Genomic DNA, 25,808 nt, shown 5'->3' on the forward strand with positions numbered 1-25,808 from the left:
CGCTCGCTGCGATGCGCGGGGTCACCGAATTGAACGGTTTCTGTTTTTGCCGGTGCATGCTTCCTGAATCGGAAAGAACCAACATATTACAACATCGCTTTAAATGCGTACTCAACAATAGACTTCAGCATAATATCCCCATCCCTGCTGCTTCTAGTTAAATAGGCAGCCATTATTACTCCATAAGGTAGTGACCATTTTCCTATCGTTATCAGCACATCGAAAACAAATACAAGTCCTGCACAGGTTCTGAAATGGCTCACCGACATAGCAGATTGGGAAAAGTTTCAAAAACTGACTTTATTAACTTGGACTGACATGGCGGCGTCAAGCATAGAGGATGCTCTGTGCTACTCTACAGCATTCCTGGTTGATACAACAACGAAATGTATTCCCCAAACATGTGGACCCTCAATCGAACGACGAGTCCCATGGTGAAATAATGAGCGCCGTGATTCGCAAAAAACAAAAACAAAATAAGGCATGGAAGTTTCTCAGGGACTTCCCCGCCACGGTGGTCTAGTATGGCTGGTAAGGTGGCAGGACAAAAAGCACATTCACTTCTTTAGTGTACACACAAGGGGAGAGTTTGGAACACATCCATGGCTAACACTCTCGGAGCGCACTTCGAACAGGTCTCCAGCTCAGCACACTTTAGTGAAGCGTTTCGACGATACAAAAGCAGAATAGAAAACAGAGGTTAGAGCGCAAATCCACAACCCATGAGGCACACAATGAACCTTTCTGTTTGGCTGAATTACAAGCCTCACTTACCTGCTGCAATAAATCTACCCCAGGCCTGCAACGCGTGGCATATGAAATCTTGAACCACCTGGCCACTGAAACCGAGAAAGCTCTCCCCTCCCTGTATAAGCAATACGGTCTTCCGGTGAACCACCTGCAGCCTGGAAGGAAGCTATCGTTATCCCACTTCCAACGACCCGGCCTAGCCTTCCAGCTACAGGCCAATAGCGGTAATCTGTCTTTACAAGGTCTTTGAGAAAATTAATAACAAGTGCCTGATGCAATTCCACCAAATTAATGGCCTACTTGGCCCATGCCAGTGTGGGTTTCGAAGGGCTTGGTCAACCACTGACCACCCTGTCTGTATTGAGGCACAAATTCAAGACGCTTTGGTTCAGAAGCAATGTTTCCTTTCTGTTTTCCTCAATATAGAAAATACATTTGGCACTACAAGGCATTTTGGAATATTGCGAGACCTGTCACATTTTGTTGTGCGGGGTAGAATGCTGACACTCACCGAAAGCTACCTGTCCCTTCGTACATTCTGTGTCCGAGTTGGCACTGTTTTATCTCGAATATTTGTCCAAGAATCATGAGTTTCACAAGAAGATGTATTGATCTGCACGCTTTTTTATGTTAAAATGAGTTCCTTGCACTGCAATGAAATGAATTTTTTACTGCATATATGTAGATAATTTCCAGATTAGTTCCAAATCGTGCAACATCTCGATGTGCCAACGTCGAGTTCAACTGGGTTTGAACAAGGTATATATATGGGCAGATGAGAACCGTTTCATACTCAACGCGCAAAATAGCACTTGGGTCTTGTTCTGCTGAAAAAGGGGCCTCCATCCTGTCCCCAATATTGACCTGCATGGTTAACCTCAGTCAGTGAAGACCAAGAACCAGTTTCTTGGACCTATTTTTGACACAAAACTGATCTCCATCTAGCACATCAAAATCATAAAAGACAGGTGTTTAAAAAGAATGAATAGTTTGAAAGTGTTGTCACCCACTACGTGGGGCAGTGGCAAGAAATATCTGACAAATTTATATAAAAGCCTCCTATGCTAATGCCTAGATTACGTTGTTATGATCTATCAGTCAGCAACACCATCAGCCTTAAAGATTCTCGACCCTGTCTACCATCCAGGCATTCGCCTCTCTACGGGTGCTTTTCTAACTAGCCCTGTGGAAATCCTGTACGTAGATTCGAATGAATGGTCGCTTCACCTCCAAAGATGTTACCTGTCTTTTTTGTACTCTCTGAAGGTTAAGGCAGGCAAGAAACACCTCTCTCGTTTTACAAACAATGGTTTTTCTCTTCCTGGCTTGTTCGAGAACCGTCTTTCGTTGAGGCAGCCCCACTCGCTCGTGTTAGGGGCCTGTCCAAAGAAACAAGTGTGCTCCATCTCGAACGCAGTTTGGTTGCTCCTGCAGCATATCTGTCACCGTGGCAGTGACAGCTTATAGACTTTGATGTCTCTTTTGTTCAAGTCACAAAGCACGTCCTTTGCAATCATACATATCTACTTACTGGAACTGCAACATAAATACACATGCCATGAGTACTTTACCAATGCCTCAAAGTCCAACACTTCTGTGTCATACGTAGCGGCAGGCCAATCCTATTCCAAGGCTGGCGTTCTTCATCCTGATGCAAGCATTTTCACAGGAGAAGGTTTTGCAATACTTGCGGTCGTAAAACACATCAAACAGATAAAATATAAAATGGCGGCAACATACACAAATTCCCTAAGTGTGGTCAAAGCCCTGAAAACTCCCCAAAACACAAGAACCCCGTGCTCGTGTCAGTTAATTCACTTCTGTGCACACTGTACACATCAAAACAGCATGTCGCTGTCTGCTGGGTGTCAGGGCACCATGAGATACAAGGGAGCGTTTTGGCCGACAAGCTGGCTGCTTCCGCCAATGACACTTGAAACCTTTTCTAGAACGAAAGCTCAGGGGGCATTGGCAGAGCACGTGAGATAAACACACAGACAGTAAACTCAATGCTATTAAGCCGCAACTAGGTTATTGGCCACCCCTATCAAAATGACGACACACTGAAGTAACTCTTACAAGACTAAGAACAGGACATAAACACTCTACACATCCACATTTTCTGTTCACTGGCAATACACCATTTTGTGAGAGTTGTGGAGAACCACTTACGGTTCTCCGAATTCTCGTTCAATGCACTGAGTTGGATGCTCTATGAGAAAAGCACTTTTTACTGCCCTACCAACACCAGCTCCCACTACACCCGGAGATACTCATCGTTGGGCAACCGCTTTTTAAACTGCAATCGCTTTTCATGTTCTTAAAAAGTGTTCATAGCTTTCACCCCATATTTTGAGGTGATCCGTAGCACGACCGCTGTACTGTGGTCGTGTCTGCGGTGACTACATCTCCATCATGGTTTTATAATCACGACTTTTTGCCATCTACTTTACTGCAAATATCTCACGCCACACTCGTGATTTTATTAATTCTCTGTTTTTACCCGCGTTTGCGCGAAGAATTTTAAGGCCCCTTTACAGCCACGCATCATATCATTGTTCATATCTCTAGTCTATTGAAATGGCGCTCTTTGGCCATCAATTGGCCCTCGCGCAATTAAAAACTACTCATCATCATCATCAATTGAAGGCGCCACCTCGCATCTGTCATTGAAGGCTAGAAAATCAAAACAAATACTGTAAACAAAATAGAACGCTTTATGGTCTTTACTGTCAATTAAAACCATCTTATTAACATTTAAAGTCGAGTGAACTTTATTTTGTAATTATTATTTGTATTTTTAATTAACACAACTAGCAAACGATTCAAGGCCAGTGTACTGCGGATGAAGAATAGACGACATACAACCACTGTCGGAAGAACAACAGCTGTTGCTTTGCATGATGAGTACCTCGGTGTGTCCTTCAAATACAATGTTACTCTACCTTCTCTCTCAAGTGATCCCAAAGGTAAGCATTTTTCAATAATGTGCTTTGCGGTTTGTGCCTGGAAGCTTGTTTACTGCTGGTGGGTGCGGTGTCAGGCACAGGACGTAGTTCAGTTCTGAACCATGACGAGTGAGCTACAGGACGGACTACAAAAGCCATCGCGTAGCGTGCCTAGAACTTCATACACGCTGTCGAAATGGATGTGAAATTTCCAACCTTTTTTATGGCAACTGCTTAATTGTCTTACAAGCGCGAAACCCAATGAACTAATAAAAGTGAAAGCTTGTGATGTTCAGGCAGTGTGAAGAAAGAAGAGAAAATATTGATAATTACCACATATTATGTTCAGAGGAATGAAAAGTAAGAATCTTAAGATTAAGGTATTCTGAAAAATCGCGTAAGTTAGGTAGGCCGATGTTGCGGGCTGCAAGGTAATGATCCCACCGTGAACAGGCAGTTCCTCAGTTGCCCAGGTTCAAGCAGACTTAAGCGAACAAAACGAAGGGATGCCTCAATAGAACAGTAATCTAAGGGTTGTATGGAGGTAATTAAAGTAATTTATACACTATACATACTTACCAGAATAAATCCTAATTAAAACGTATGTTAACAGCAATCGCACTTCTTATAATACACATGATGATCATACGTCTACTTCTTGAGAAACCCGCCGCTTCTTGAATACCTCTACCACGGCGAGAGTACAGCATTCAAACGAAACTTCAGGTTGACGACAGAGACGTTCTGGAGCCTGATGGCGCTCCTGTGGGAAGACAGTACCTCCACAACACATGAATGTTGTAGGGTGCTGCGCCTTCTTGTTTTGCTTTTGTAGTTAGTTTGCGGAGCTCCTTTCCGAGTCGTGGCAGCATGCTTCAATATTCCAAGAATCGCAACGTTCCGAAAAGCCCCGAGTATTTTAAAAATTGTGGTGAAAAAGCTAAACAAATTTAAATACCGGCCAAATCCAGAAGTATTACCTCAAATCGCCGCAGGGTTTCACACCATGTCGAAGTCCAACCATTTCGATTGATTTGTTGGAGCCATAGATGGCACCCACATAAGAATAAAAGCTTGATCTAGTATGCCAGAAGACTATTTTAACAGGAAGCATTTTTACTCAATCCAACTGCAAGCCAGCTGCGACCACCGGGGCATATTTGTAGACATTTTCGTTGGATACCCCGGAAGCGACGACGATACCCGGTTTTCAAAGAATAGTCAAATCTACACTGAAAGACTATCTCCTTCCTGGTTACGCCATTTTAGGCGATTGCGGTTATCCAAACATGATCGCAGGAATCGCAATCGAAACTCCGTATAAAGACGCAACCCAACCTGTGGAGTTACGCTTCAACACAGTCCACGCCTGAGCACGTGCAATTGTTGAGCGCGCTTTCGGCCTTATGAGAGGCCGCTGGAGGTCTGCGTTCACAAGGGCACTGGTGGTGTCTGTGTACAAGGCACCCGATATCGTTGCTGCATGTGCAGCCATGGATAATGTGTGCATGCGTATGAGCAACACATTCCCTGAAGAGCTCGAAGGACACGTCGACATTGGTGTGGAACACAACACGGAACCTCTGTCCCAGGATTCAGAAGCAGAACAAAGCAGAGATCGTCTGGCCACCCGACTTTCTAGCCCGGCTACGATGCAGCTGGCAGAATTTTTCTTTACCTGTGAAGCACGTATATATAAATATATATATATATATATATATATATATATATATATATATATATATATATATATATATATATATATATATAAGGGAAAGAAGTGTATACCTAAGGGCTCGTTTTTCCGTGTTTTTAACACAATAATAATGAGATATAACAGACAGTAATGCCAAGGAATGTACAGGGGAAGTTATTAACATTAATGGAATGTAAATAAGAAGAAAGAAAAGTGGATGAAAAAATTACCAACTGTAAGCAGGAATCGAACCTACGACCTTCGAATTACGCGTTCGATGCTCTAACCACTGAGCTATTACAGCGGCACTCCCTCCATCCACTTTTTGGGGTTTATCTGTGAATATAGAAGTAGGAGCGACAGTCAGCGCCATCTATAAGCCAAACAACAAGTGTGAAAACACTCTTATGCGCATGTTTGGCGTCACGTAGCACGTGAACTTATTATGAGCGGGCAGCTGATTAATTGTCCCTCTTATACAACCTAAACACACCAAGTCTGCCAGTACGAGACCCTCGTTCAATGAAATAAGGGAAAGAAGTGTATACCTAAGGGCTCGTTTTTCCGTGTTTTTAACACAATAATAATGAGATATAACAGACAGTAATGCCAAGGAATGTACAGGGGAAGTTATTAACATTAATGGAATGTAAATAAGAAGAAAGAAAAGTGGATGAAAAAATTACCAACTGTAAGCAGGAATCGAACCTACGACCTTCGAATTACGCGTTCGATGCTCTAACCACTGAGCTATTACAGCGGCACTCCCTCCATCCACTTTTTGGGGTTTATCTGTGAATTTAGAAGTAGGAGCGACAGTCAGCGCCATCTATAAGCCAAACAACGAGTGTGAAAACACTCTTATGCGCATGTTTGGCGTCACGTAGCACGTGAACTTATTATGAGCGGGCAGCTGATTAATTGTCCCTCTTATACAACCTAAACACACCAAGTCTGCCAGTACGAGACCCTCGTTCAATGAAATAAGGGAAAGAAGTGTATACCTAAGGGCTCGTTTTTCCGTGTTTTTAACACAATAATAATGAGATATAACAGACAGTAATGCCAAGGAATGTACAGGGGAAGTTATTAACATTAATGGAATGTAAATAAGAAGAAAGAAAAGTGGATGAAAAAATTACCAACTGTAAGCAGGAATCGAACCTACGACCTTCGAATTACGCGTTCGATGCTCTAACCACTGAGCTATTACAGCGGCACTCCCTCCATCCACTTTTTTGGGTTTATCTGTGAATTTAGAAGTAGGAGCGACAGTCAGCGCCATCTATAAGCCAAACAACGAGTGTGAAAACACTCTTATGCGCATGTTTGGCGTCACGTAGCACGTGAACTTATTATGAGCGGGCAGCTGATTAATTGTCCCTCTTATACAACCTAAACACACCAAGTCTGCCAGTACGAGACCCTCGTTCAATGAAATAAGGGAAAGAAGTGTATACCTAAGGGCTCGTTTTTCCGTGTTTTTAACACAATAATAATGAGATATAACAGACAGTAATGCCAAGGAATGTACAGGGGAAGTTATTAACATTAATGGAATGTAAATAAGAAGAAAGAAAAGTGGATGAAAAAATTACCAACTGTAAGCAGGAATCGAACCTACGACCTTCGAATTACGCGTTCGATGCTCTAACCACTGAGCTATTACAGCGGCACTCCCTCCATCCACTTTTTGGGTTTATCTGTGAATTTAGAAGTAGGAGCGACAGTCAGCGCCATCTATAAGCCAAACAACGAGTGTGAAAACACTCTTATGCGCATGTTTGGCGTCACGTAGCACGTGAACTTATTATGAGCGGGCAGCTGATTAATTGTCCCTCTTATACAACCTAAACACACCAAGTCTGCCAGTACGAGACCCTCGTTCAATGAAATAAGGGAAAGAAGTGTATACCTAAGGGCTCGTTTTTCCGTGTTTTTAACACAATAATAATGAGATATAACAGACAGTAATGCCAAGGAATGTACAGGGGAAGTTATTAACATTAATGGAATGTAAATAAGAAAAAAGAAAAGTGGATGAAAAAATTACCAACTGTAAGCAGGAATCGAACCTACGACCTTCGAATTACGCGTTCGATGCTCTAACCACTGAGCTATTACAGCGGCACTCCCTCCATCCACTTTTTTGGGTTTATCTGTGAATTTAGAAGTAGGAGCGACAGTCAGCGCCATCTATAAGCCAAACAACGAGTGTGAAAACACTCTTATGCGCATGTTTGGCGTCACGTAGCACGTGAACTTATTATGAGCGGGCAGCTGATTAATTGTCCCTCTTATACAACCTAAACACACCAAGTCTGCCAGTACGAGACCCTCGTTCAATGAAATAAGGGAAAGAAGTGTATACCTAAGGGCTCGTTTTTCCGTGTTTTTAACACAATAATAATGAGATATAACAGACAGTAATGCCAAGGAATGTACAGGGGAAGTTATTAGCATTAATGGAATGTAAATAAGAAGAAAGAAAAGTGGATGAAAAAATTACCAACTGTAAGCAGGAATCGAACCTACGACCTTCGAATTACGCGTTCGATGCTCTAACCTTGGTGTGTTTAGTTGGTGTGTATAAGCCAAACACTCGTTGTTTGGCTTATAGATGGCGCTGACTGTCGCTCCTACTTCTAAATTCACAGATAAACCCAAAAAAGTGGATGGAGGGAGTGCCGCTGTAATAGCTCAGTGGTTAGAGCATCGAACGCGTAATTCGAAGGTCGTAGGTTCGATTCCTGCTTACAGTTGGTAATTTTTTCATCCACTTTTCTTTCTTCTTATTTACATTCCATTAATGTTAATAACTTCCCCTGTACATTCCTTGGCATTACTGTCTGTTATATCTCATTATTATTGTGTTAAAAACACGGAAAAACGAGCCCTTAGGTATACACTTCTTTCCCTTATTTCATTGAACGAGGGTCTCGTACTGGCAGACTTGGTGTGTTTAGGTTGTATAAGAGGGACAATTAATCAGCTGCCCGCTCATAATAAGTTCACGTGCTACGTGACGCCAAACATGCGCATAAGAGTGTTTTCACACTCGTTGTTTGGCTTATAGATGGCGCTGACTGTCGCTCCTACTTCTAAATTCACAGATAAACCCAAAAAAGTGGATGGAGGGAGTGCCGCTGTAATAGCTCAGTGGTTAGAGCATCGAACGCGTAATTCGAAGGTCGTAGGTTCGATTCCTGCTTACAGTTGGTAATTTTTTCATCCACTTTTCTTTCTTCTTATTTACATTCCATTAATGTTAATAACTTCCCCTGTACATTCCTTGGCATTACTGTCTGTTATATCTCATTATTATTGTGTTAAAAACACGGAAAAACGAGCCCTTAGGTATACACTTCTTTCCCTTATTTCATTGAACGAGGGTCTCGTACTGGCAGACTTGGTGTGTTTAGGTTGTATAAGAGGGACAATTAATCAGCTGCCCGCTCATAATAAGTTCACGTGCTACGTGACGCCAAACATGCGCATACGAGTGTTTTCACACTCGTTGTTTGGCTTATAGATGGCGCTGACTGTCGCTCCTACTTCTAAATTCACAGATAAACCCAAAAAAGTGGATGGAGGGAGTGCCGCTGTAATAGCTCAGTGGTTAGAGCATCGAACGCGTAATTCGAAGGTCGTAGGTTCGATTCCTGCTTACAGTTGGTAATTTTTTCATCCACTTTTCTTTCTTCTTATTTACATTTCATTAATGTTAATAACTTCTCCTGTACATTCCTTGGCATTACTGTCTGTTATATCTCATTATTATTGTGTTAAAAACACGGAAAAACGAGCCCTTAGGTATACACTTCTTTCCCTTATTTCATTGAACGAGGGTCTCGTACTCGCAGACTTGGTGTGTTTAGGTTGTATAAGAGGGACAATTAATCAGCTGCCCGCTCATAATAAGTTCACGTGCTACGTGACGCCAAACATGCGCATAAGAGTGTTTTCACACTCGTTGTTTGGCTTATAGATGGCGCTGACTGTCGCTCCTACTTCTAAATTCACAGATAAACCCAAAAAAGTGGATGGAGGGAGTGCCGCTGTAATAGCTCAGTGGTTAGAGCATCGAACGCGTAATTCGAAGGTCGTAGGTTCGATTCCTGCTTACAGTTGGTAATTTTTTCATCCACTTTTCTTTCTTCTTATTTACATTCCATTAATGTTAATAACTTCCCCTGTACATTCCTTGGCATTACTGTCTGTTATATCTCATTATTATTGTGTTAAAAACACGGAAAAACGAGCCCTTAGGTATACACTTCTTTCCCTTATTTCATTGAACGAGGGTCTCGTACTGGCAGACTTGGTGTGTTTAGGTTGTATAAGAGGGACAATTAATCAGCTGCCCGCTCATAATAAGTTCACGTGCTATGTGACGCCAAACATGCGCATAAGAGTGTTTTCACACTCGTTGTTTGGCTTATAGATGGCGCTGACTGTCGCTCCTACTTCTAAATTCACAGATAAACCCAAAAAAGTGGATGGAGGGAGTGCCGCTGTAATAGCTCAGTGGTTAGAGCATCGAACGCGTAATTCGAAGGTCGTAGGTTCGATTCCTGCTTACAGTTGGTAATTTTTTCATCCACTTTTCTTTCTTCTTATTTACATTCCATTAATGTTAATAACTTCCCCTGTACATTCCTTGGCATTACTGTCTGTTATATCTCATTATTATTGTTTTAAAAACACGGAAAAACGAGCCCTTAGGTATACACTTCTTTCCCTTATTTCATTGAACGAGGGTCTCGTACTGGCAGACTTGGTGTGTTTAGGTTGTATAAGAGGGACAATTAATCAGCTGCCCGCTCATAATAAGTTCACGTGCTACGTGACGCCAAACATGCGCATAAGAGTGTTTTCACACTCGTTGTTTGGCTTATAGATGGCGCTGACTGTCGCTCCTACTTCTAAATTCACAGATAAACCCAAAAAAGTGGATGGAGGGAGTGCCGCTGTAATAGCTCAGTGGTTAGAGCATCGAACGCGTAATTCGAAGGTCGTAGGTTCGATTCCTGCTTACAGTTGGTAATTTTTTCATCCACTTTTCTTTCTTCTTATTTACATTCCATTAATGTTAATAACTTCCCCTGTACATTCCTTGGCATTACTGTCTGTAATATCTCATTATTATTGTGTTAAAAACACGGAAAAACGAGCCCTTAGGTATACACTTCTTTCCCTTATTTCATTGAACGAGGGTCTCGTACTGGCAGACTTGGTGTGTTTAGGTTGTATAAGAGGGACAATTAATCAGCTGCCCGCTCATAATAAGTTCACGTGCTACGTGACGCCAAACATGCGCATACGAGTGTTTTCACACTCGTTGTTTGGCTTATAGATGGCGCTGACTGTCGCTCCTACTTCTAAATTCACAGATAAACCCAAAAAAGTGGATGGAGGGAGTGCCGCTGTAATAGCTCAGTGGTTAGAGCATCGAACGCGTAATTCGAAGGTCGTAGGTTCGATTCCTGCTTACAGTTGGTAATTTTTTCATCCACTTTTCTTTCTTCTTATTTACATTTCATTAATGTTAATAACTTCTCCTGTACATTCCTTGGCATTACTGTCTGTTATATCTCATTATTATTGTGTTAAAAACACGGAAAAACGAGCCCTTAGGTATACACTTCTTTCCCTTATTTCATTGAACGAGGGTCTCGTACTCGCAGACTTGGTGTGTTTAGGTTGTATAAGAGGGACAATTAATCAGCTGCCCGCTCATAATAAGTTCACGTGCTACGTGACGCCAAACATGCGCATAAGAGTGTTTTCACACTCGTTGTTTGGCTTATAGATGGCGCTGACTGTCGCTCCTACTTCTAAATTCACAGATAAACCCAAAAAGTGGATGGAGGGAGTGCCGCTGTAATAGCTCAGTGGTTAGAGCATCGAACGCGTAATTCGAAGGTCGTAGGTTCGATTCCTGCTTACAGTTGGTAATTTTTTCATCCACTTTTCTTTCTTCTTATTTACATTCCATTAATGTTAATAACTTCCCCTGTACATTCCTTGGCATTACTGTCTGTTATATCTCATTATTATTGTGTTAAAAACACGGAAAAACGAGCCCTTAGGTATACACTTCTTTCCCTTATTTCATTGAACGAGGGTCTCGTACTGGCAGACTTGGTGTGTTTAGGTTGTATAAGAGGGACAATTAATCAGCTGCCCGCTCATAATAAGTTCACGTGCTACGTGACGCCAAACATGCGCATAAGAGTGTTTTCACACTCGTTGTTTGGCTTATAGATGGCGCTGACTGTCGCTCCTACTTCTAAATTCACAGATAAACCCAAAAAAGTGGATGGAGGGAGTGCCGCTGTAATAGCTCAGTGGTTAGAGCATCGAACGCGTAATTCGAAGGTCGTAGGTTCGATTCCTGCTTACAGTTGGTAATTTTTTCATCCACTTTTCTTTCTTCTTATTTACATTCCATTAATGTTAATAACTTCCCCTGTACATTCCTTGGCATTACTGTCTGTTATATCTCATTATTATTGTGTTAAAAACACGGAAAAACGAGCCCTTAGGTATACACTTCTTTCCCTTATTTCATTGAACGAGGGTCTCGTACTGGCAGACTTGGTGTGTTTAGGTTGTATAAGAGGGACAATTAATCAGCTGCCCGCTCATAATAAGTTCACGTGCTACGTGACGCCAAACATGCGCATAAGAGTGTTTTCACACTCGTTGTTTGGCTTATAGATGGCGCTGACTGTCGCTCCTACTTCTAAATTCACAGATAAACCCAAAAAAGTGGATGGAGGGAGTGCCGCTGTAATAGCTTAGTGGTTAGAGCATCGAACGCGTAATTCGAAGGTCGTAGGTTCGATTCCTGCTTACAGTTGGTAATTTTTTCATGCACTTTTCTTTCTTCATATTTACATTCCATTAATGTTAATAACTTCCCCTGTACATTCCTTGGCATTACTGTCTGTTATATCTCATTATTATTGTGTTAAAAACACGGAAAAACGAGCCCTTAGGTATACACTTCTTTCCCTTATTTCATTGAACGAGGGTCTCGTACTGGCAGACTTGGTGTGTTTAGGTTGTATAAGAGGGACAATTAATCAGCTGCCCGCTCATAATAAGTTCACGTGCTACGTGACGCCAAACATGCGCATAAGAGTGTTTTCACACTCGTTGTTTGGCTTATAGATGGCGCTGACTGTCGCTCCTACTTCTAAATTCACAGATAAACCCAAAAAAGTGGATGGAGGGAGTGCCGCTGTAATAGCTCAGTGGTTAGAGCATCGAACGCGTAATTCGAAGGTCGTAGGTTCGATTCCTGCTTACAGTTGGTAATTTTTTCATCCACTTTTCTTTCTTCTTATTTACATTCCATTAATGTTAATAACTTCCCCTGTACATTCCTTGGCATTACTGTCTGTTATATCTCATTATTATTGTGTTAAAAACACGGAAAAACGAGCCCTTAGGTATACACTTCTTTCCCTTATTTCATTGAACGAGGGTCTCGCACTGGCAGACTTGGTGTGTTTAGGTTGTATAAGAGGGACAATTAATCAGCTGCCCGCTCATAATAGGTTCACGTGCTACGTGACGCCAAACATGCGCATAAGAGTGTTTTCACACTCGTTGTTTGGCTTATAGATGGCGCTGACTGTCGCTCCTACTTCTAAATTCACAGATAAACCCAAAAAAGTGGATGGAGGGAGTGCCGCTGTAATAGCTCAGTGGTTAGAGCATCGAACGCGTAATTCGAAGGTCGTAGGTTCGATTCCTGCTTACAGTTGGTAATTTTTTCATCGACTTTTCTTTCTTCTTATTTACATTCCATTAATGTTAATAACTTCCCCTGTACATTCCTTGGCATTACTGTCTGTTATATCTCATTATTATTGTGTTAAAAACACGGAAAAACGAGCCCTTAGGTATACACTTCTTTCCCTTATTTCATTGAACGAGGGTCTCGTACTGGCAGACTTGGTGTGTTTAGGTTGTATAAGAGGGACAATTAATCAGCTGCCCGCTCATAATAAGTTCACGTGCTACGTGACGCCAAACATGCGCATAAGAGTGTTTTCACACTCGTTGTTTGGCTTATAGATGGCGCTGACTGTCGCTCCTACTTCTAAATTCACAGATAAACCCAAAAAAGTGGATGGAGGGAGTGCCGCTGTAATAGCTCAGTGGTTAGAGCATCGAACGCGTAATTCGAAGGTCGTAGGCTCGATTCCTGCTTACAGTTGGTAATTTTTTCATCCACTTTTCTTTCTTCTTATTTACATTCCATTAATGTTAATAACTTCCCCTGTACATTCTTTGGCATTACTGTCTGTTATATCTCATTATTATTGTGTTAAAAACACGGAAAAACGAGCCCTTAGGTATACACTTCTTTCCCTTATATATATATATATATATATATATATATATATATATATATATATATATATATATATATATATATATATATATATATATATATATATATATATATATTTATATATACGTGCTTCACAGGTAAAGAAAAATTCTGCCAGCTGCATCGTAGCCGGGCTAGAAAGTCGGGTGGCCAGACGATCTCTGCTTAGTTCTGCTTCTGAATCCTGGGACAGAGGTTCCGTGTTGTGTTCCACACCAATGTCGACGTGTCATGCCATGTGCACAGATGCGTAAGAATAGCTAGAACATAGACGTCCGTTTCATTGACACGAATTTACCGCTATATTCTTTTTATGCGAGTATCATAACTGGGGCGGTCATAGGAAGTATATTCTCAACGCTTCACTAGAGCAAGCGCAGCTATATATACACATATATTGTCAATATACATATACAAGTGGTGAGTCAACACTGTCACTTCAACTTATGTTACCCTGGTATGACACTTGCATATGTTTTCCTGAAGCATTCTGAAGCACTAGCCGGGCTTTGAAGCACTAGCCGGGCAATAGTTGACTAGCATGCAGAATATTTGAAGTGTTCGTGAGTTTTGAACTTCCGACACAATTCCGGAGTGTTCCAGGCAGCCTTTGAAGCGATCTTCGGTTTCTAGGGGCACTGGAAAAGCAAGATTGGCTGGGCCCTTCATATGCAAAAGTTACTTTTATCGTATATGTGTTAACGGTTCACACAGAATACCTTAGACGCATTTACGTAAGAAACTTTTTCCTCAATCATTGCAGCAGTCATCGTAAACACCGCATAAAACATGACGAACTGTGGAGTCCGCAGCTCAAGGCATTGGAAAAGCGAGAATGGCTTGCCCCTTTGTGTGCAAGTTTAATTTTATTTTATCTGTGTTAACAGGTCAAGCAACGAACACCTTAGAAGTGCTTACGTTACAAACGTTTCGCTCAATAAAACAATTACAACAGCCGCCCACTAGTCGCAGTATTAGCATAACATGGATTTTCAAGGAACGTTTGATTTGCCAAATTTTTCATTCTAATGCGACGCTCCTCACGATTTCATTTTCAAAAGAAAAAAATGAGAGCACAAGGCAAACAAAGAGAGTAATGTGCACTTCGTAGATTCACTAGTCCAGCGAAATTAGTTACTGTGTGAAGGGTACATGTTCACATTTATAATGCCGCTCTTAATGAGGCTACTTTTTTGCCAGACTCACAAAGCTCCTATGGGAAGTAATCGACGAACTCTCTAGTCTTACTTGAGACATATTTACTATTACAACATAACATATAACATAAGCAACTTGGCATGTCTCACGTACAGTGGGAGTCGATGATATGTTAAGCACGAACGGGGAAAGTTAATATGTCACATTAAAATCAGCACAACGTTACGAGGCAGACGTCAATTATGCCGTACATGCATTAAATGTCCTGACTATTATGATTAGACCTCTCTTTTTTTGTTGTCTATTAACGTCACGTGATACCGAAGGTGGTATAGTGGAGCCAGGAACATGGCCACGAGGGCGCTATGAGTGTCGAATTTATTCATGTTTTACCTTAGACGCATATTAAGATTAATATGTTTGGACGTGACATTTGCCTTTGTCATCTCTTCCCGTCAATTAATACCAAATTTGGTATATGTGAAGCTATCGAAATGGCCACGAGCACATCGTGAGTGTGGTATGTTGCCCAGTTCGTACATGACATGCATCACGATTATCAAGTTTACACCAGTCATATACCTTCGTCATTTTTGACGTTTTGTAATGCCTAAATCGGTATATGTTAGGCTTGCGAAACGAGTGCGAACGCACCATGAGCATGGCGTTTGGTCATGACTTACATGACATGCATTTATCATTTTCATGTTTGCGTCTGGCCGCTATGTTCACCATGTAGTGATGTTATACAATACCAGATTTGTCGTATGCAATGTGAACCTATTAATATACGTGTCCCACCCGACACTTCTCGTACAGATTTGTAGGGATCGATAGAGATTTCAATATCAAACCAACATGAAGTTGACTATGATAACATTACCTAAGCTAAAGAGAAGCATGAAATTAAATGTACTAAATAATTTTATACAATACGAATATATGTTTTTTATTCATGGAGTCTCGCATGAAAACGATTGTGCACAAATATAGAAAAAACATCAGTCATAATAATTAACATTACATACATAAGTAAAAAACGCTATCAAATAGGTGAAATCAATAAAGGCCCCGTAATAAGCAAGCTCATCCAAGATTTCAATCTGCGACCTCTCGCACTGTAAGCAAGAATCAAGCCACAAACTTAATAGTATATTAAGAATATATCAAGGACAACAATATATATCAGAGAGATATGAAAATATACATGTATATAAATACGAGGTAATAAAATAATATTGTGGATATGGCAGCATCGGGGCAGCATTCCTAGCTGGTGCTTCATCGAAATCCGTCCATTCGCAAGCACAGTCCTGATGAAGATAGTATTGTTGGCGTGCTTGTGTGAACTTGCGCTATTCGGATACCCTACTCACACATAGAACATGTCGGTAGACACGACGACGTGCACTGAGGGTGACGTCAGATGGTCATGTCACCAAACTCCTGGTTCCAGCGCTCATAGAATTCTAGGCTCTGTGACGACATGCTGCAGCGGACCTTCTTGAGGGAGGTTATGAAGTCATCGAGTGCGATGTTTCGCATCTTTTGCGGGTCGACGCACCAGACTTGCTCAGGATTGAGCTTTCTTAAGGGACCCAGAGTGGCCTCTTTGGCTGGCGGCGTTAGGTCACTTTCCAAGTAGCCACTGGTAACCCTTGAAAAGTGCCTGAGCTTGTCTAGTGACAACGGTCTATTTTGCTTCATGAGCACCTTTTCCAGAAGCACTAGCTACTTGTTCTCGTCAGGCAGGGTCACGTATACTCGCTTCGCGAAACGCCTGAGAGCAGCGTCGTCGAGCTGTTCAGATCTGTTCGGGCCCCCATGATGAGAATCCGCTCCTCACTCCCTGTGTGCAGCCCATCAAACTTGACGAGGAACTCTGTCTTCAACCTCCGCGTAGCTTTATGCTCATTGTCCCTCCTCTCGCTCAGCATAGAGTCAACCTGGTCAATGAAGATAATGCTAGGCCGAAGTTCTCATACATAAGAAAACAAAGCTCAAACCAGCTTCTCTTCCACCCAGCTTCTTGATCCAGCTTCTTGATCATCAGCGCAGCGAGGCTGCGCTGATGATCAAGAACGTAGAGTGGGATTCATGGGCGACTGCCATGGCCAGCATTATCTTCCCGTTCTGGTGGCTAAAAGAGTACCAAGCCCTTGGACGGTGCTCTTAGACCTGTGAACAGCTTTTGCCTGTCTGTGGGCAGGATCGCCATTTCTCTGGGTGCCTGCTTGGTCACTTCTTGGTCAGCAATGTCACTGAAAAGCACATAAGGCCCACCGTCTACAATTCCGTCGAGGCTCATGTGGGCGAGTGACGAGTTTACGCCCTTAAGTGTCGACACCCGCCATCCTTCGCTACCGCCACGAAAAGATCTTCGTCGGGAGCTAGGCCGCGCTGAAGCAGAAGGTGGCTGCCGACCCTTGAGCTGTTGTGCGTTTGGTTGCTGCTGGTTAGCGTTGGTTCAGCTTCATTGGCAACTGGTCTAGAAACCCGTGATGGGGACTTGACCGTCCTGCAAGCACCTCCGACCATTGTGTTCCGGGGTATTGTCCGGGCTTTTGGGGTGAATGCCTGCGTCGCCACTTGTGGCCGCGATGCCGTTGCGGCCTGGTTCCTCAGTGTAACACCCGAACGCGGCGACAGAGGTGGCAGCAGGCAGCACCGACGCCTGTCACTCACTTGGCTGCCAAGACTGAAATTCTCGACCATCTTTAGCGACGAGGGACCATCCAATTTCGCAGCTGCGTCGTGGCCGGGTGCCACTTTCTGCCATGCTCGGCACTTCTGGTTGGCCTGAGGCCGGGCCTCGCCCGCATGCCAGGGCAAGTCATCGCCGAAGTGATCTATTTGACCTTGCTCTCTAAGAAGTCGAGCCTTGCCTTGCCTATGTCGAGGTTCACCTTCATCTTATCAATAAGCCTAAGCGCTCGAGCTCATCTAGGACCTTTTCCTTGAGAGACGTGTATGGCGATGCGTTTCTGTAATTCCTCGATACCCTTGCGGTAGAAGTCGATGACCAACTCTTTGAGATTGTCATTCTCCGTGTGATACTTGAGCGCCTTGGAGATGAAGTCAAAGGCCGGCTTGTGGTGTTTCTGTCGCATGAGCAGGTTCGCGTCAGGGTCCCCATTGGACGCCGACGATTCGTCGGAGCTGCCACAGGTAACTGAGAAGTGGCCATAGTGGCACTCTTCGAGGCTAGCGCTGTGGGCACCACGGAAAACGAACACCACCATGGGGAACTCAATAGTGTAGCCTTCACAGTAGCCAGAATACGACGAACACCGGGTAGATCACGTATCTGCCGACGGTCCTAAGCGTGCGTGGCCGAGCAGCGTTGTCGTCGGCGCTGGAGCAGTCGTAGGGCGCGGTATCCAGCGGGGCGATGCTAGCAGCCATCGTCCCGTGGCCAGACCAATCGACTAATCTTGTCTTGTCTTGTCTTGTCTCCTACAAGATCTTGGCTCACACTCACAAGGGGGATTGGTCACACTGTACCTCATAATAGATCATTTTTTACAATGCTTGCTAAAAATTGAACAGACATTAGATAGAAACAAAAATAATGTTCCTTTGAAAAAAACGTGAAAAATTGCAGAAGAATGCGATAAACCAGAATATATAAAACAAATTAACAAGAATGAGAAAGGGGGACAAAGAATTGGATATATCTGGCAGTACCACTAGCAGCGTATCCTTCCGGTTGCCTGAATGAATTTATGTAGCGCTTACAGAATAGCACTGCGGCCCACACTCAACTGACTGGCTCCAAACGATAATAGGGTGGATGTATTGACTGGCAATCCGAGCATACCAATCGGTCTTTCAAGAATTATTCGGCGCAGTGAGGCGAAGCGGCGGCATGTGAGAAGAAAGTGATATATTGTTTCCGGTTCATTGCAAACTACACATAGGTTAGTTAATGAAAATCCTGATTTGTTGAGATGAAAAATTTAACAGAGGAACTCTACAGCGAAAGCTTGTGAGGGTCATCTCACGTTGACGGGAAAGGCATTTTTCGGTGTTCCATGTGAATTGCAAGTGCCGAAATTCTTCAGATTGTAGAAGCGACGTTTCGTTGATTTTTAAGATTAACAGGCGTTTGAATCGTTCGGCAGTAATAAAAGGAAACAGTGGAGCTACTAGCACCACCGAGAATTTTAAAGATGCCGAAGCGAGCAAATCAGCAATTTCATTTAGTTCAATTCCAGCATGCCCGGGGACCCAAGTCAACCGAGCTTCTGATAGGCTAAGTGGTACGAGAGACCAAAATATCCTGAGAAGAGGAGACTTCTTTGCGAACGTTAGATGTGTACATACAGACAAAGCATCCGAAATAATAATTTCTTTTGATTGCTGATAATTTAGTTTTCGAAGAGCCAATGTAATAGCCAGGAATTATGCGAGATAAATTGGTGTGAAGTCAGGCAATCGGAGCGCAAAAGACCAATTGAGCTGATGAGAAAAAATACCTACTCCAGCCTTCTGAAGATTTTGCATTGCGTCCGGCGAAATTACTACGTATTTAGGAAAATGACTGAGATGGTCTTGAAGGAGGCCCTCCAGAACATGCTTTGGAAGTAACTTGGCATTTCTCGGAAAAATATCATCAAAAATTAAGTCAACTGGCACTTAGCATTGGGTTTGGGGAGTTAAATGCCGGAGGGAAACGTGAATATTTGATAACAGAGACTCGGCGAAAATGACTTGGGGTCTTTGATAACGAAACCACGGGCGCTGAAAGAAACTGGATGTTTGATGAAAACTGTCTGTGAACAGAAGCATCGTAAAGTTTTAAAAACTGTTTGCACAGTAAGCTGTCGAAATCTAGCATCAAGTGGAATGATTCTAGCTTCCAAATAAAGCACGCTATTCGCGACACACCTAGGTAGCCTGAAACACAGCCGCAGAGCTTGCCTTTCTAGCAATATAAGAGGTCTTAATTTGTACTCAGCACTTCCAGAAAACAGAACGCAGCCAAACTCCAGAATTGGGCGTACGTAAAGTTTGCATATCATAAGTAACGTATCCTTGCGCATCCCTGAATTCTTATTGCAAAACCGGTGGAGCAATCCTACGGCGCTTTCTGCTTTATGGGTGTTTGATTCTATTTGTTGCTGCCAATTTAAATTGTCCACGTAAACGATACCAAGATATTTTAGCGCTGTTACTTGTGGAATCGGATCATTGCAGTAATGCAATGAAAGAAATACGGGAATGGATAGAGGGAATACAAGCAGATCACATTTGCTAACATCAAGTGAAAAAGACAGCCCGCCAAGCCATACCTCAAGCTCGCTCAAATATGACTGTAAGATTTGATACAAACTATTGAAATCTCGGGATGACGAGAAAAAAGCAATATCGTCGGCGTAGACGTAAAGAGGAACATTTTTATGAACGGGAATAGATGATAATAATATATTAAATAAAAGAGGTGAAAGGACTGATCCTTGCGGAACACCTCTTGTTTGCTTATATGAGGCAGAAGTAATTTCCTCGTGGCAACAAAAGAATTGTCTCTCGAAAAGAAACTCCTGAACCCAAGATATAATGTACTTGGGAACCTCACAGTCCACTAATCTTGAAATTAATGTACTGTATTCCCCACTATCGTAGGCTTTTGCGATATCTACCGTGACTAATGCAGAAAGCTCACCAGATACATTTGCAAGGCGAATTCGGCTTTCCAAACAACATGAGCCGACCATATAGAGCACCCCTGTCTAATTTCTACTTGCCTTGGTGAAAGGATGTCCTGACGAGCGATGAATTCACTGAGCCTTCTATGAAGAATTCTTTCAATTATTTTAACTAGGTTTGAAGGAAGCGAAATTGGCCGAATGTTATCCAGGACATATCCGAGGCTTGGATTTTTTCGCAGCAACACACCTTTCCATGCGCTTGGAATCCATGTGTGCTGTAAGGAGCAGTTAATATTCAAAAGCTCCTCGGTATGGGAATTAAATATCAATTTAATCATAGAGTTTGTGATCTGATCTGGACCGGGAGCCGCTTGCTTTACAGTTAGTATGACATCTGCCAGTTAAGCCATAGTGACTTCCCGAAGTCCGAGATTGCGCTTTTGAATGTCACAGGTCTCAAGCATGACGAAGCGAAACGCGCTTCAAGTCCTTTCATGATGCCCTCTAACAAATCTGTTGTCTCTTTAGGAGACAGCACTACTGAAGGCGAATATGCTGGTACCTGCGTCGATTTTTTGTTCCGTAGAAACCTGTACAGGGCAGATCTTTTATCAGGTTTTGATAAACGCGAATGTAAGTCAGAATTGTGTTTATCTTTAGCTATTGCAACTGTACGTTTAAACAGCGCTGCGTGGAATTTATAGTCAACCCAATTTTTCGGAGTATGGATGTGGCGTAAACGTTTCCAAGCAGCCTTACGCCGCCTATACGCAAGCGTACAATCTTCATTCCACCAAGCTGATCTTGACGGTGTAATGCCGTACTTAACAGAAAACTCTGCCGGCTGAACAGAGTCACTTAGACACGCTACGACTGAAGAAGCTCGTTGCTGTCCGACGCGTCCTCTCAATGACGAGAGCGCGAGTTTAAAACAGTTTTATAAATTTTATAGTTGGTGAACCGTTGTTGCCGGATAGCAGAGGTAAGTTGTGATAGCATTATTTCATAGGTAATTGGTACATGATCACTACTCGTCCCGTTATCAAACGTTTCCCATGATGAAATCATAAACTGGCCACACGAAAATGTTAGGTCTAATGTTGATGAGCTTATCCCGCGTACAAAGGTAACTTGTCCAGAGTTATGACAGCGAAAATTATTATCCTGCAACCAATTCCACAATCTTTTGCCACAGCCATCTGTTTTAAGCCCCCAAGAAGTGTGATGCGAGTTAAAATCCCCAGCCAATAAACTTGAATTTGACGAAAAATTCTCGATAACACAATCTAGGTGATCTGTGCGTCTTACTCCATTCGGAAAGTACGCATTAATCACTGGAATCCTGTCGGAGTCAGGTAACAAACAATCTATTCCTAACAATTCACAATCCGGACAAATATTTTCAAAAGTTACAGTAACACGTTGACACATTTTTGAAGATATTAGAACCAATAATCCACCTTCTCTACCTGGCCGATCCAGTCTAAAGGTTCGAAAATATTTCAGAGTAAATGTTTGGTTTACTGAAAGCCAAGACTCTTGAAGTAAAATTATATTAGGATTTGTTTGCTGTATGAGATAAATAAGATCTATGAAAGCGGAAAATACGGAGCGACAATTCCACTGAAGGACTTTTACAGGCGCTATGATGGACTTAATATAGTTGACTCTACTGCAGAACGCAAAACGTCCTGCTCATTGTTGGTATCAGTAACAATTTTTTTTTGGTTTTGACATTGGCAAACTGGTTGGAGACAATGGAGCATTTCGTCGTTTATGAATGATATTACCAAGCCTCATGTCACCAAACGACCCACTGGGCCCCACAGGGGTCGGCGACTGAGTGCTGACGAGCGTTTCAGGGGTAACATCTTCTTGACGCTGATTATTTTGTTCATTGTTGAAGTGCTCAGCTTCACCCTGGACGGTGACAGTGTGTGCAGTGAAGGAGAGAATAAGGTTGTTTAACCTGGCGGCGAGCATCTCGGTCAGACCTTCAGCAAAGGTGTTGAAAAGCCGTTTCATAATCATCGCCATGGCCTTACCTATCGCTGCCGACACTGCGGAAGCGACCGTCGCTTCAATTAACCCACACTGGCGTGACGTAGCAGCAGCGTACCCCACTTCGCGCTCTTTAATGAAGGAAGTTGCCTCAGACCGAGAACAACGGCGTTTCTCCATTATATCTAGAATTTGTGTTTCACGTTCTCGAGCAGGGCAGCTATTGTCCGTGGCTGTGTGTGCTTCATCACATAGGCAACACCTGCAGTTATCTACCTGACAATTTGATGCGGAATGTGCCCCACCGCAATTCGCACACCTCAATGAGGACCTGCAAGCATTAGCGCTAAGTCCGAATCGCCAGCAGTTACGACACTGCAGTGAGCGAGGTGTCAAAGTCTCTACACGGAATATATAAGGCCAGGCCTTCAGCTCAGAGGGGCGTGTGAGACCAGCAAAGGTTACGATGACGCTTTCAGTAGGGAAGCGTATCAACCACAGGTCTGGTGCATCTGTAGACAGATATCACGCCAGCCGGAGAGACCATCTTTAAGAATGCTTCAGGACTAATGTTAGTTGGAACACCACGAACAATGTCCTTCACGCAAGCAAGATGAGGGGGGATAAAAGCGCGAACAGCAATGAACGCAAATCTCGTGGCGGCCAGTAAGTCTGTTAAGCATTGAATACTTGAACACCTGCATACTATGCCAGTCTTGCCGAAATGCCTCACCTCCGAGATGTCCAGAAAATGACCGCTTATGTTGCAAAGCTCTTCTTGGAACACCTCCGTTTCACTCAATCGAATGGTTCCACCATCAGTGGGCACAAGCGCGACAGGCAAACTGCTTACGCCGTTCTTGAGGAAACACTCCAGTGGTACCGATTCAGCAGGCCGACTGGCCGACCAGGGCAAGCCCTGGCCGGGGCCGGAGACCGGCATTGATGGCTCCTGAAAAAATCAGCAAAAAGAAATTCTATCGCTAATAAAGAAGCAAAGGTGATGAGTGTGGCCAATCCCCTCTCACAGGCCGTGCAATCGAAAGCCCCAACTACTGCAGGAACGATCGCCCTTCTTCCTGTCTAATCTGCCTAGCTCGTGAGCACGTTTTTTTCGGCTTCACTTTTCGCAGAAGAGCATGTTACTTCCATGATGATGATCGCCTGTGGTTTGCAACTGGCGAAACAGTTGCGCCGTCGGGCCCTCGGCAGCTTCAAACATGTGTTGAACCTCGGTCCGTACTTCGGTTGAAGTATCTGTGCTGCAGCGTCACCTTAAATAAGCGAATAAAATTACGGGGGTTGTTTCGCAAAATAGGAAAGAACGAATGAAATTATACAGCACAAACTTTCTATATGAAGGTTCATTACTTGAAAACATTTATTATGGGACTAATTTTAATAAGAATTTTTATTTATTGTGAATATTTCCATAGAGAACGCTTCATCACAAAGGAAGATGAACGCAGGCGCCAGCAGAAAACCGATTTTATTGAAGGTGGGACCTCAGGCATAAATATTCATAATAAGCGTAGGCACTATGTTCGAAGTATAAAGGAACATAGATAACAAAAAATTACGCAGCTGCTTTGATGCTTTCTGTTTGATATACTCCATCGAACCTTGTAAGGTTGCGCCTACGCAGCTTGTGATCGTATATAGATACCAAAAGGAGTCTTGCGGATTTAGGGCCTCATTTTATTCGTCAGAAAAAAAGCCAGGCTTGTGCGCAAAGCGCAGCACAGTCAGAGTAAAACCTAAAAGAGCGGCCTTTAGGAGCCTTTCCTAAACACTCATTGGGTAAACACTGCAAGCACACTTGCCGGGTTCCGGAGCCTTCCACTACGGTGTCTTATAATCATATGGAGGTTTTTGGACGTTAAACCCCACATATCTATCATTCAAACACTTGCGGGTACGCACTCTGGCATTATAATTATTATTTTCTAGGTAGTACAGCATCATTTGCTATGCAGATTTTCGTAATTTTCGATTAAGCGTTGTATCCGCTAAAAACTTGCAAGTAGTTGTTTGCAAATTATTCATGCAGTGGCTGACGACAATGAAGAAATATGCCTTAAAAGGCTATACGCCACAGTCATTAGGTAATCAAATACAAGCTTTTGTAATGGGTTGGGCTATTGGATGACCCACTTGTTACGCTATTCGCATTGTGTGACATCGGTTTTTTTCTTTGCAGTTCTAAAACGCTTTATTACTCATGCATAATAACGCGATACTTTTCCCGACATAGAGCGTGCCTAAGGAAAGTTTGCTAACACTATCCAAGCTGAGACAGAGCGAAAGCTAGGAGAGCGGGCTTTCAGGGCCTTGTCTAAACACTCAATGGGTAACTGTGGCGCACACTTCCTGGATACCCACTATGGCACTATTCAGAATAATTTCGGGATAGTATAGCCGCATTCGCTTTGCTATTTTGTCATTTCATTATGAAGCGTTGTATCCGCTAAGCACTTTCAGATAATTTTTTGCCCATTGTTCACGCAGTGACTAATGATTTTGGATTGTGCATAAAGTGTGTATGCGCCAAGGTTATTGCTTAATCAAAAACAAGTTTTTGTAATGAGTTAGAGCATTGGACGACACCCTCGTTACGCTATTTGCATTAGTGATGCCCGAATTTTTCTTTGCTATTCTAAAACGCTTTATTACTCATAACAACGCGATCCTTGTCCCGACATCGAGGGTGCCCAGAACAAGTTTGCGAACAAGTCTCAATCACCGGCATGGCTATATGAATTTGAGCGTGACGCCCCTGGTCGCGATACAGCCGGAATCGCTAAAACCGAAAAACGAACTCTCGAGGCATGACGCTTTACGTTACAGAGGTGTCTGTGTTCGATCCCGCAATACTCGTATTTTGCATTCACGGGAGCCCACGCGTCAAAGAGCAATATTGGTCAATTATAGCAGTGTAATTACATCGCAATTTAAAACTTATTGCAAAGATTTGTTCAGCGCCTTTTCTCAAAACGAAAACAAAGTTGGGGTGACCCAGATTTTGTCATTTGTGACTTCTCTAACTGACAAAGAACGTGACTCTATCAGTGGTCCATTCACTAAACGAGAAATAGAACTTGCCGTTAAACAATTACCCATGCTGAAACCGCCAGGACCTGGTGGCATGTCTGACGAGTTTTACAGAACAATAAAATCAGTACTGTGCCCTGCAC

At 42.9% G+C, this 25,808-nt stretch overlaps 5 non-coding genes and 1 pseudogene across 5 annotated transcripts; all 6 read right to left on the minus strand.

Annotated features, from left to right (window-relative positions):
- Positions 1–5,625: 5,625 nt before the first annotated feature.
- TRNAT-CGU (transfer RNA threonine (anticodon CGU)) lies at positions 5,626–5,698 on the minus strand. Its single transcript has one exon. It is a non-coding gene; the product is annotated as a tRNA-Thr (tRNA).
- A 383-nt stretch (positions 5,699–6,081) lies between these two features.
- On the minus strand, positions 6,082–6,154 carry TRNAT-CGU (transfer RNA threonine (anticodon CGU)). The gene has a single exon. It is a non-coding gene; the product is annotated as a tRNA-Thr (tRNA).
- Positions 6,155–6,537: 383 nt separating this feature from the next.
- Positions 6,538–6,610, minus strand: TRNAT-CGU (transfer RNA threonine (anticodon CGU)). Its single transcript has one exon. It is a non-coding gene; the product is annotated as a tRNA-Thr (tRNA).
- A 383-nt stretch (positions 6,611–6,993) lies between these two features.
- Positions 6,994–7,066, minus strand: TRNAT-CGU (transfer RNA threonine (anticodon CGU)). The gene has a single exon. It is a non-coding gene; the product is annotated as a tRNA-Thr (tRNA).
- A 382-nt stretch (positions 7,067–7,448) lies between these two features.
- TRNAT-CGU (transfer RNA threonine (anticodon CGU)) lies at positions 7,449–7,521 on the minus strand. The gene has a single exon. It is a non-coding gene; the product is annotated as a tRNA-Thr (tRNA).
- An 8,863-nt stretch (positions 7,522–16,384) lies between these two features.
- LOC142775219 (spastin-like) lies at positions 16,385–17,677 on the minus strand (annotated as a pseudogene).
- Between the last annotated feature and the right edge of the window lie 8,131 nt (positions 17,678–25,808).

This window comes from Rhipicephalus microplus, chromosome X (genome assembly GCF_043290135.1).
Source record: "Rhipicephalus microplus isolate Deutch F79 chromosome X, USDA_Rmic, whole genome shotgun sequence".
Taxonomy (NCBI): Eukaryota; Metazoa; Arthropoda; class Arachnida; order Ixodida; family Ixodidae; genus Rhipicephalus; species Rhipicephalus microplus.